Source organism: Peromyscus maniculatus, chromosome 6 (genome assembly GCF_049852395.1).
Source record: "Peromyscus maniculatus bairdii isolate BWxNUB_F1_BW_parent chromosome 6, HU_Pman_BW_mat_3.1, whole genome shotgun sequence".
Taxonomy (NCBI): Eukaryota; Metazoa; Chordata; class Mammalia; order Rodentia; family Cricetidae; genus Peromyscus; species Peromyscus maniculatus.
In genome coordinates, this window is record NC_134857.1 from 67,419,612 (window position 1) to 67,432,039 (window position 12,428).

The 12,428-nt window shown below is 40.4% G+C and overlaps 1 pseudogene; it reads left to right on the forward strand.

The window, feature by feature from the left end:
- The first annotated feature begins 229 nt into the window (after positions 1-229).
- LOC102918760 (high mobility group protein B1 pseudogene) lies at positions 230-883 on the forward strand (annotated as a pseudogene).
- Positions 884-12,428: the final 11,545 nt, after the last annotated feature.

Genomic DNA, 12,428 nt, shown 5'->3' on the forward strand with positions numbered 1-12,428 from the left:
TTTTGCTCTCTTCCTGCTGCCTGTGGATTCAAATATAGAACTCTCAATTACTTCTTCAGCACCATGTCTGCCTGCATGCCACCATGCTCCCAACCATGATGACAATGGACTAAGCCTTTGAAACTGTGAGCAGGCACCAATTAAATACCTTCTTTTATAAGAGTTTTCAGACAGCCATTGCAGTACATTGAGCTCTGTAGAGACAGCGCTGGGGCAAGTGCGAGCCGGACGGGCACTGGGCGACTCTGTGCCTCGCGGAGGAAAACCAACTAAACATGGGCAAAGGAGACCCTAAGAAGCCGAGAGGCAAAATGTCCTCATATGCATTCTTTGTGCAAACTTGCCGGGAGGAACACAAGAAGAAGCACCCGGATGCTTCTGTCAACTTCTCAGAGTTCTCGAAGAAGTGCTCAGAAAGGTGGAAGACCATGCCATTTGAAGACATGGCAAAGGCTGACAAGGCTCGTTATGAGAGAGAAATGAAAACCTACATTCCCCCCAAAGGGGAGACCAAAAAGACGTTCAAGGACCCCAACGCACCCAAGAGGCCTCCTTCGGCCTTCTTCTTGTTCTGTTCTGAGTATCGCCCCCAAATCAAAGGAGAGCACCCCGGCTTGTCCATCTGGGACGTGGCGAAGAAGCTGGGGGAGATGTGGAACACCACCGCTGCGGACGACAGGCAGCCTACGAGAAGAAGGCTGACGAGCTGAAGAAGTACGAGAAAGATATTGCTGCCTACAGAGCTAAAGGAAAACCTGATGCGGCGAAGAAGGGGGTTGTCAAGGATGAAAAGAGCAAGAAAAAGAAGGAAGAGGAAGAATAGGAGGAGGATGAAGAGGAAGAGGAGGAAGAAGAGGAAGACGAAGATGATGATGATGAATAACTTGGTTTGCAGTTTTTTTCTTGTCTATAAAGCATTTACCCGCCCCCCCATACACAACTCACTCCTTTTGAAGAAAAAAATTGAAATGTAAGGCTGTGGAAGATTTGTTTTTAAACTGTACAGTGTCTTTTTTTGTATAGTTAACACACTACCGAATGTGTCTTTAGATAGCCCTGTCCTGGTGGTATTCTCAATAGCCACTAACCTTGCCTGGTACAGTCTGGGCTTGTAAATTGGCATGGAAATTTAAAGCAGGTTCTTGGTGGTGCACAGCACAAATTAGTTATATATGGGGACGGTAGGGTTTTTGTTTTGTTTTTATTTTTTTGTTTTTGTTTTTTTTTTTCATCTTCAGTTGTCTCTGATGCAGCTTATTACAAAGATAATTGTTGTTCTGTTAACTGAATACCACTCTGTAATTGAAAAAAATTGCAGCTGTTTTGTTGACATTCTGAATGCTTCTAAGTAAATACAATTTTTTTATTAAAAAAAAAAGAGTTTTTGTGATCATGGTGTCTTTTCATAGCAATAGAATACTGCCTAAGACAGACAAACTCATTAATTTTTTTTTTTTTTTTTTTTTTGGTTTTTTGAGACAGAGTTTCTCTGTGTAACAGTCCTGCTGTCCTGGAACTCGCTTTGTAGATCAGGCTGGCCTCGAACTCAGAGATTCACCTGCCTCTGCCTCCCAAGTGCTGAGATTAAAGGCGTGTACCACCACTGCCAGCTCATAAATGAATTTTTAAAAAAACACAAACAGATCCAAACTGAAAACTTGGAGATGAAAAACTCCTGAGTGGAAATGATCAACAGAGGAGTACATCCCAAAGAAGACAGAGTATTAGGAATTGAAGACAAAAATAGAAGAATTGGTACATTCAGCCAAGGAAAATAAAAATTTTAAAGTGTGAATGGAATATGGAAATTACTTGAGAAACCAGGTAAAAACCAAATTTAGGAGTCACATGCATAGAAGAACAATGCTCTGCAAAAGCACTGTGCAGTGTGGATGGAGAATGTTGCCCACAGGTTATGTTTTCAAACTACTGGTCCCCAGCCAGTGATGCTATTTGGAAACTTAGGGAGCTTTTAGAATGTGAGGCTTTGCTGGAGAAAGCAGATCACTGCGGATGGCTCTTCACTCCATTTCCTCCTTCCCTGACTTCCACCTGTAGTTTCAGAGAAGGTCTTAGATGGCCACCTGCTACCATGTCTTCCTGCCATTATGGGTTCTCACTCTGGAACCACAAGCCAAGCTAAATGCTTTCTTCTCCTCTTGGTTGCTTTCGGTCATGGCGTTTTGTCACAGCTACAGAAAAGTAACTGATACAGGCACAGGAATGACTTTAGTACAATCAAAGCAGAAATTTTCCCACATCTAGGAAAAGAAAAGTTCATTCAAATACTAGAAGCAAATAGAAGCAGAAAAGAAACTCTGTGCATCATATTATGGTTAAAATACGAAATATACAGAACAAAAGGAAGGCATTGAGAGCTGCAAGAGATACATGCCAAGTCACACAGAGAGGCAGGCTATAAGAATAATAGCTGAGCTATAAATAGAAACCTAAAAGTGAAAAAAGCTCAGATGGAAGTATTTCAAGTTCTGAAAAACCGCATCTTCCAGCCCAGAAAAATTATCTGCAACAATTAATTCCATGATACAAATTGGCTAAAGTCATTCAAGATCATCAGTGGAGCACTACAGAGGCTGCAGAGAGGAATCAGCTTTTGCTGTTATTGTTTGTGCGTTTTTTGAGACAGGGTCTGACTATGTAGCTCTGGCTGGCTTTGAACTCACTATGCAGACCAGGCTGGCCTTGAACTCACGGAGATCTACTTGCCTTTGCCTAAGAAAATAATGGTTTGTTGTTTTTTTTTTAGATTAAAAAGAATAATGAAGAGGCTACATTCAAGAGGCTCCAGGGAAATACATAAATAATGCTAGGAAAGCAGCTACCTGAGGAAGGGTCAAGTAAGTATACAGTCAGCCACTCCTGACCATGAATAGCCCCAACACCCCAATAAAAAGATACAGGCATCCAATGACACAGATCAGCAAGTAAAATGCTTGCTAAATAAGCCTGAAGATCTGAGTTTGATCCCTGGAATCCATATAAATAAAAGCAGAGCCAATTCTACAAAATTATCCTCCAACCGCCACACATAAGCCTTGATGTACACACAAGCATGCACACACACACACACACACACACACACACACACACACACACACACAAAGCACACTAATAATAATAAAAAATAAATTTTAACAGAATTCCTTAAAGACATAGACGAGTACACTGGACCAAAGCCTGGGATCCATTTGTTTGCTGCCTCTTAGAAACACACCCCGTCATCCAAGCCAGGCATCGCTGTGGTGAGGACTGAGAAAGTGAAAGCTGTTCCCGACAAAGGGACTCGGGGAAAAAAATGAGGCCTCACCGTTTCAACGGCCGACAAGATGGACTTCAAATCAAAACTAATCAGAAGAGATAAATGATGTCACTGCATTCTGATTAAAGGCACAACCCTTCAAGAAGACAATCCAATTTTAAACATATACATACGAAACACAAATGAAACCAATTTTATAAAACAAATACTCCTGAATGTCAAGTCACTGATTAAACCTATCTGAGTTAAATGACATCATATATCAAATAGACATAACAAATATCTGCAGAAAGTTCCTTCTAAATACTGCAGAACACCTTTTTTCCCCCAGTGGCCCATGGAATTTCATCTAAGATAGGTCATACACGATGACACAAAGCTAGTTCAAAAAACATACAAATATTGAAATAATTTCTTTTATTTTGTCATAATTTAATGGAATAAAGCTAGAAATCATCAAGAAAATCTACAGAAAATTCACAAATTAGTGGATGTTAAACAATATGCTACTGGATGGGCCGCAAAAGAAATTAAGAAAGAAATCTCTAAAACTCTTATAATTGAATTAAAATGAAGGTACAGCATGCCAAAACTTACGGGATACAATCAAACAGTCCTGAGAGGGAAGTTCAAAAATTAGAAAGGCCCAAAATAATGACTCAGTGATGTATCTTACAGTCTTGAACACCTGAAATAATGACTCAATGATGCATCTTACAGTCTTGAACACCCAAAATAATGACTCAATGATATATCTTACAGTCTTGAACACCTGAAATAATGACTAACACCCAAAATAATGACTCAATGATATATCTTACAGTCTTGAACACCTGAAATCATGACTAACACCTGAAATAATGACTCAATGATATATCTTACAGTCTTGAACACCCGAAATAATGACTCAATGATGTATCTTACAGTCCTGAACACTGGAAATAATGACTCAGTGATGTATCTTACGGTCTTGAACACCCAAAGAAAGCACAAAAGCAGAACTCACAATAAGTAACCAAAATCAGAGCAGAACTTAATAAAATAGGAAAAAATAGCAGGGCAGTGGTGGTGCACACCTTTAATCCCAGCACTTGGGAGGCAGAGACAGGTGGATCTCTGTGAGTTCAAGGCCAGCCTGGGCTACAGAGTGAGATCCAGAACAGGCACCAAAACTACACAGAGAAACCCTGTCTCAAAAAGAGAGAGAGAGAGAGAGAGAGAGAGAGAGAGAGAGAGAGAGAGAGAGAGAGAGAGAGAGAGAGAAGGAAGGAAGGAAGGAAGGAAGGAAGGAAGGAAGGAAGGAAGGAAGGAAGGAAGGAAGGAAGGAAGGAAGGAAGAGTGGAGTTCTAGCTGAGAAAACACCACACACTTGGGTAGGAAGATAGAAATCAGGCTGGACTGGGCTGGCAGCATCCTCTCTGCCGACTAGCTGGTGTCAATCCACAGGAGGACACAGAAGGAGACAACACTCTCACTGGCACAGTCAGCCATCCTAGGCCTGAGACATTCTTTCACCAGCACTAGAGCCGACTTCTTTGGAGTTACAGCATAGGCTGAGGCTGAGCAATGCTCCAGGACACCAGGCTAGACTGCGATTGCCAAGACACCCAGCCTTGTGGACTGAGCCGCCACTGGATTCTGGGTCTTTGCAGTGTGAGGGGAACAATGTTGGGCTACCTAGATTGCATCCTATAAGTCAGTCTACTTCTGTCTATCTAACTTGGTCTACATATATACTATCAGTTCTGTTCCTCTAGAGACCCCTGACTAATACAGCCAAGGAGGGCTTGGATTCCAGAGGGTAACTTGCTACTGTTGTTTCACTAAACCGAGATGGTACACAACTGTTAACGTTTTTAATCACAGACAGATGCTACTCTCAGTTCTAGTATGAGAAGCTTCTCTTTGAAATGAATGGCAGTGAGTGCGGAGACTCACCATTGCTCAAAGTGTTAAGAATAAATAACAATCGAATACTCAGTCCTAAACAGGACATTACACTACTCCTGTAAGCCTAAGCAAACATCTTAGAGGAAGGAGTGGAAAGATGGAAGAGCTGGGAGATAGGGAGAAGGACATGATCTACCTCTCTGAGATCGTGATCTCACAGCATCTCTGGCAACCTGCACAAGATCGGAGCTGTCGGTGGTCAACCATCTGTTGGAGGAGTGTCTCAAGGGGAACCTATTTTGTGAACTATTAGCGGCTAATAGATTCAGGGGAACACAGAAGTCATTGTCATCAGTGGTACATCCAGTGATGAGTCCGCCAGGTTCCTCTGGGTGGTTAAAAAAAAAAAAAGTGACACATACCTCCCCAGTTATAAAATAAAAATAGCTGAGTTCAAGGTAGTCAAAAGATGTCTGATGAAACACTTTAAAATCAGCAAAATGATAGAAGTTATACATGTCTTTCAATAATAACTGAGTATTAGTGGTCTCAGTCCCCCAATAAAAGATGTGGTGCTGTTGTTGGCTCCAAGAATCAATGGCAAGCATTGCATTAGGGTAAAAAGACGGAAAATGGAATTCTAAGCAAAGGGGACTAAGAAGCAGGATTTTATTTTATTTATTTAGTTATTTTAATTTCTATTTATTTAGTTATTTTAATTTCCAACAAAATAAAAGTCAAAATAAAACTACTCAGAAGATGTAAGTAGGGAAATTTCATATTCATTAAAGGAAAAATCTACCAGCCGGGCGGTGGTGGCACATGCCTTTAATCCCAGCACTCAGGAGGCAGAGGCAGGCAGATCTCTGTGAGTTCGAGGCCAGCCTGGTCTACCAAGTGAGTTCCAGGAAAGGCGCAAAGCTACACAAAGAAACCCTGTCTCGAAAAAAACCAAAATAATAATAATAATAATAATAATGAAAGAAAGAAAGAAAAAAGAAAATCTACCTATAAGATATTTCAATCCTAAGGATATATGCACCAAGCACAGGGACATCCAAATTTGTAAAAGAAACATTATTAGATCTAAAACAACAGATTGACCCCAACACAGTGATAGTGAGTGGTTTTAATGTCTTACCCTCAACAATCGGCAGGTAATCCAGAAAAATTACTGCACACTCCATTAAAAGACACCATAAATCAAATAGACCTAACACATCCTTACCATAGCCAAACTACAATCCCAGCTGCCTGTACATCTTGAATCAAGACTCTCACCCTATGCTCCAGCCCAACATGCTGTGTCCACACCAGACACACAACCAACAACAAGAAGTCCACATGCTCAAATCTCATCATAAAAATAAAAACAGTATAAAGGATCAAGAAAAATACCCCCCCCTTCCCCAAATCTGCCAGTCCTTTAGAACTGTTCTCCAATGAGAATTACCCAGATGAACCCCAGGATATACAACTTAAAAGAACAATCATAAACTCTGTCAAAGAACTCAAGGAGTGTAAAGAAGACACAAAAGAGAGCTCAATAAATTTAGAGATCATAAATTCCTGATATGAATGCAGGAAAGGGACTTGTAGGGAGGAGGAAAGTTTGCTGGGAGTGGGATAGAGATAAAAGAGGACAGGTAAGAGAAGTCAGTGTGCATTATATACAGGTATATGTAGGCAGGAATTTCTGCCCCACCAGTCAGCTCCCAAAGCTGACAAACCACACAAAGACAAATTATTAATTATAAACTCTCAGACAATAGCTTTGGCTTGTTACTAACTAGCTCTTACAACTTGAATTAACCTGTATTTCTTATCTATACTCTATCACATGGCAGTATCTTGTTTCGGCATGACAAGTTCATCTTTTGGTTCCTCTGAGTCTGGCTGGTGGCTCCACCCTCCTTCTTCTCCATGCTCTCTTTTTGTCTGCAAGTCCTGCCTATCCTCTACCTGCCTAGCTATTGACCATTTAGCTCTTTATTAAACCAATCTGAGCCGGGCAGTGGTGGTGACCCCTTTAATCCCAGCACTCAAGAGGCAGAGGCAGGCAGATCTTTATGAGTTCAAGGCCAGGCTGGTCTACAGAGCGAGAACCAGAAAGGGCTCAAAGCTACACAGAGAAACCCTGTCTCGAAAAACCAAACCAAAACAAACAAACAAAAAAACCAAACAAACAAACAAAAAAACCAATCTGAGTGACAAATCTTCACAGTGTACAAAAGGATTATTCCACAACAGGTATGAAAGTTTCAAAGAACTAATTTAGTAAGTTTAGTTTATTTTTTAATTCTGTTTAGGCCAAGCATGGTGGTAGTAGTATATATCTTTGATCCCAGTACTCAGCAGGCAGAGGCAGGCAGTTATCTATGAGAAAACAGAAATGTAAATGCAGGCAGAATGAAATGATGAGGATAATCTAGGATCTAGAAACCAAGCTTATAATGGTATATAAGTATTAATGAGAACTCAAACTTAAATGAAGTTGGAAATGAAAAACTCAATAACTTGCTAAGAAAACTCAGGAGGAAGCCTTGAATGTAGAATGGATTAAGTAGAAGATATACTATCAAGACTCAAAGATAAAGAAGAGGAGGTAGGCCTTACAAGCAAAGAATGAAAAATAAAATACTTCAATAAAAACCAGAAACATTCAGGAGCTGCAGGACACCATGAAGTAACCAAATCTTTGAATTATATGAACAGATGAAGAAGAAACCTAGGCCAGGGGACAGACCAGATCTTCAGCAAGATTATAGAAGAAAAATCCCTCAAACTAAGGAAAGACACACTCTTACAGATATAAGAAGCATACAGAATATCAAATAGACAAGATCAGATATGAATCTCCCCACAGTCTATAAGTTAAAACAATAAACATACAGAATAAGAGGAAAAAACGTAAGTCACCTGTTAAGGGAAACTCAACAAATAACAGCAGATTGCTCAGTGAAAACTTTGGAAGACGGAAGAGCCAGGAGCAATGTACTCCAAGTTCTACAAGACCAGGGATGGCAACCTAGACTACCATACTCAACAAAACTATGTGCCAAAGTTGAAGGAGAAAGGAAAATGTTCTGTGATAGAAAAATCCTAAAAGAAGGGCTGGAGAGAAGTTTCAACTCCCAGCACCTGCATCTGTAACTCTAGTTCCAGGGCAATCTGAGGCCCTCTTCTGGTCTCTTTGAGTACTGTGTGCATGTGGTACAGAGACATATGCAGCCAAAATACCTGCACACATAAAATAAAAATAAATAAATCTTTTTTTTAATTCTAAGAGAATTCACGTCCACCAAATCAACCCTACAGATAATACTGGAAGAAATACTTCTAACTGAATGGGGGTGAAAACATACTCACAAGACTGCAGAAAACAAACGAAACTGTACACAGAGTATGACTCAGAACACAAACAGAAAAAAAGAAAAGGACTGCAATCAATCCACATCTGCTGTGGATATCACTCTGTATAAATAAAACACTGATTGGCCAGTAGCCAGGCAGGAAGGATAGGTGGGACTAACAGAGAGGAGAATTGAGAGAACAGAAAGGCGGAGGGAGACACTGCCAGCCGCCGCCATGACAAGCAGCATGTGAAGATACCGGTAAGCCACGAGCCACATGGCAAGGCATAGATTTATAGAAATGGATTAATTTTAAGTTGTAAGAACTAGATAGCTAGAAGCCTGAGCCATTAGGCCAAACAGTTTAAATAATAAAAGTGTCTGTGTGCTTATTTTATAAGTGGGCTGTCGGACTGCCAGGGCTCGGCGGAACCGGAGAGAAAACTTTCCAGCTACACACATCTTTCAATGAAAACATTAAATGTTAATAGCCTCACCTCTTTAATCAAAAGACACAGTGAAGTCTGCATATACCAGGCGGACACTTCCGCCTAGCCAATTCCAGGTCAGGATAGGCATTTCCGGGTCAGGGCGTCTCTCATAACCAGGATACCCGGTGGACCTGGACACCTCCGCCTAGCCAGTTCCAGGTCAAGATAGCCATTTCCGGGTCAAGGCGTCTCGCGTAACCAGGATCCGTGACGTTTCATGGCCACGTAAGCGCGCAACGTGACTATGTGATCTACGCACATGCGTGGAGTAGTGACGTGACCTGGCCACGCCCCCAGCCGGTTTTAAAGCGGAGCGCCATGTTCCTGGTTCTTTCTTCTCCACGCACGTGTCTCTCCCACAGGCCTGCACACTCTCTATCCCTTTATCTCTAATAAAACTCTTACAAGCGGATTCTGTCGTGTTTCGTGACACTTCCTTGCAGGGTAAGAACACAACACGGCTAAATAACTAACACACAGGCTAGCTGAACAGTTTAAGACACAGAATTCATCTTTCTGTTGTATAATAAAAAATCTTATCTTGCCGGGCGGTGGTGGCGCATGCCTTTAATCCCAGCACTCGGGAGGCAGAGCCAGGCGGATCTCTGTGAGTTCAAGGCCAGCCTGGGCTACCAAGTGAGTTCCAGGAAAGGCGCAAAGCTACACAAGAAACCCTGTCTCGGGGGAAAAAAAAAATCTTATCTTGGCTTTAAAGAGAGGCATAACCTTAAATATAGGAATGGGAAGAAAAAAGTTCCAAACAAAGGAGACAAGCGAGCAAACAGACACTGCTATTGTGATTTCTGACAAAATAGAATTCAAACTAAAATAAATTGAGAGAGATTTAAAAAAAAAAAGACACTTCATTCTAATTAAGGAAATAATTGACCAAGGGGACATTGCAATTCTAAACATACATGGGCCAAACACTGGTGTACCTAAAAGCAGACCACTAGAATTAAATATTCAGATTAACATTCAACCCATTAATACTAGGCTATTTCAACATCCCATTGTCTCCAAAAGGTAGGTCATCTGGACAAAGAATATTGATAGAAACATCAGAACTAAATACATCACACATCAAATGGACTTCCATTTAAATACCAAAGAATAGACATTCTACTCAGCAGCTCATGGAAGCGTTTCTAAAACAGACCACATTATATGACACAAAACAAATCTTCACCAATTCAGAAAAACTGAAAAAGCTCTATATACCCTATCTGAACATAATGCAATAAAACTTAAACCAAGTAAATCTCTTTTTACAAACTCATTGAGATTAAAGAATTAGCTAATGAATGAATGAAAAAGAAATCAACATATAAATAAGTTTCTGAAACTAAATGAAAATGAAAACACAACACACAGAACCTCTGAGACACATTAAAAGCAATTCTATGAGGGACATTTATAGCCTATGTAAAAAAAAAAATGAGAAGGAAAACAAACAAGTATTGTTTCTTCATTTCTATTGCATTAGTTTTAGCCTGCTACAACATACTATATATGCAGTTCAGCTCTTGTTGAGAATATATTGTATATGCAATTTGGATTCAACACTTGTTTAGAATATATTGTGTATGTAACTTGGATTCAACTCTTGTTTAAAAATCTAGATCTCAGGCTGGAGAGATGGCTCAGACGTTAAAGGCTAGGCTCACAACCAAAAATATAAAATCTAGATCTACTAGGAAAACCTTGTTTTAAACAGCAGCCCTATGACTTGCCTCAGCCATGCGAGGAGAGGAGGGGAGGGGAAGGCAGAAAGGAGAGAGGGGAACCAGGTAAGGTAGCCAAGGGGGCCAAAGGTAAAAAAAGGGGGGGCAAAATAGCTGGATTATATAGGGAAGGGCAGCCCAGCCCCTGAGCTAGAGAGTTCAGGGTAGAGGTAACAGGTCGGGACTGAGGATGCTGGGGGAACTGGCGGCCAGGTTTGCTTTGATGTGTTCAATAGGCACCTCAGCCATTTATCCCAGGGTTTGAGACTTCACAGAGCCCAAATTTTGATAAACTCTCTCTGTCTATACTTTTTGGGTGTTGTTTGGTGTGCTTTCAGTATTTTACACACACACACACACACACACACACACACACCAAAAACAAACAAAAACCCCACTCCCCACCCCCACTCCCTACCCCACCCCCACTCCCGAAACAAAAACAAGCCAAGTCTGTTTAGTGTTGCTTGATGTTTATGCTTGTTTTCAAGGCTGACCACGTGCTAATTCTGTCTTTCAGTGGTTGTTAATTGCCAGCAGCTCTTGTAGGGCTGAGTTCCATAAGATTTCCCCTTTCCACACAGCATTTCTACTGATGCTACTATTCTTCAGGTATTGTTTTGGCAGCCATATTGTTAAAATTTAGGTTCCCTGTCATTTCTGGGAGACATGGCATCATTGCAGACTTCTTATCCTCTGGCTCTTACACTCTTCCTGTCCCCTCATTCACAATGTTTTCTGGGCCTGGAGTGCTTGATGTTTTATCAACAACAATAAGAGAAGTTTAGCAAACAAAGAAGATACAATAGGAAAGGAAGAATTAAAATATCCTTATTTGAAGGTGATTCAATTCTATCCTGAAAAGATCTTAAAGACATCAACCAGAAAACTCCTACAGCTAATAAACACATTTAGCAAGGTAGCAAGATTCAAAACTAACATAAGAATTAGTAGCCTTCTTATATACAAAAGAAAAACATACTGAGAAAGAAATCAGAGAAACAATACCATTCATAATAGTCTCAAGAAAAAAATCTTCTCTAAATCTAACTAAGGAAGTAAAAGACTTGTGAAATAAAAACTTTAGGACATTGAAGAAAGATACAGAGGAAGATATAAGAATATGGAAAGACCTCCCCCATTCAAGGATTGGTACGATCATGAACTGTAAAAATGACCAGCCTACTAAAAACAATCTACTGATTCAACACAATCCTCACCAAAATTCCAATGCAATTCTTCATAGAAATTGAAAAAGAATTATCCTAAATTTCATATGGAAACATGACATCCCCAGGATAGCCAAAATAATTCTGAACAACAACAAATTTGTAGTCATTACGATCTCAGATATCAAGTTATGCTGCAGAGTTATAGCAATAAATAGTGTAGCATTGGTATGAAAACAGACTCATTGACTGATGGAGTATGATTGAGAACTCACGTGTAAGCCCACGTTCCTATTGCCACCTGAGTTTTGAAAAAGTAGCCAGCAACACACATTGGAGAAAAGACAGCATCTTCAACAAGTGGTCCTGGTCAAACTGGATATCTACAATTAGAATGAAACTCAGTTCTTATCTCTCACCCTCCACAAAACTCAACTTTAATGGATCAAGGACCCCAATACAAGTTCTATACCCTGAATCTAATGGAGGAGAAAGGGGGGAATACATTTGAATTCATTAGC